Here is a 582-nt window from a genome sequence, read left to right as displayed (position 1 = left end):
GTGTGATGATATACACTTACAAAAGGACATGAAAATCATTAAAAGAGGATGAAAAGTTGGGCAAATATCTAAAACTGCTGATAAATGATGTATTATAATATATCATGACGTCACTTGCTTAAATGTCAGAGACATAAAGCATGAATAGAATCAAGTTAAAATGTTAAATAATGAAACTCATATATACAAAATAACAAATACAAAATCAACAAATCAAATCCTGTCATGGTCATAAATTAATCAAACATATAACAAAATATAAAGAACCACGAAAGATAAATCTCACTCTAAAAATGGGCAATTAAATCTATTTCAATTATGATTAAAACCACAAAATAGAATATTACCAATGCTAACATAAAAAAAAAAAAAATAGTGAAATAATGGAAAACATCAAAAATTAACTAAAGGAACAAACCGTATTTCGAAAACGTGTTAATAATAAAAACTTAAGTTAAACTTCACTAAAAGCGAACAGGGATAACTTCAACAATAACGAAAACAAAACTCATGTCCTGTGCAGGAGAAGCGGAGATTGTCTGGACACTCGGTCTGGATTCTAAGGCTTCCCTCGGAGGTGAA

This window comes from Penaeus japonicus, unplaced genomic scaffold (assembly GCF_977035675.1).
Source record: "Penaeus japonicus unplaced genomic scaffold, GWHDUDI00000001_assembly GWHDUDI00000004, whole genome shotgun sequence".
In the NCBI taxonomy this organism is placed as follows: domain Eukaryota; kingdom Metazoa; phylum Arthropoda; class Malacostraca; order Decapoda; family Penaeidae; genus Penaeus; species Penaeus japonicus.
The sequence above is the reverse complement of the archived record's forward strand: the minus strand, read 5'-3'. Positions refer to the sequence as shown.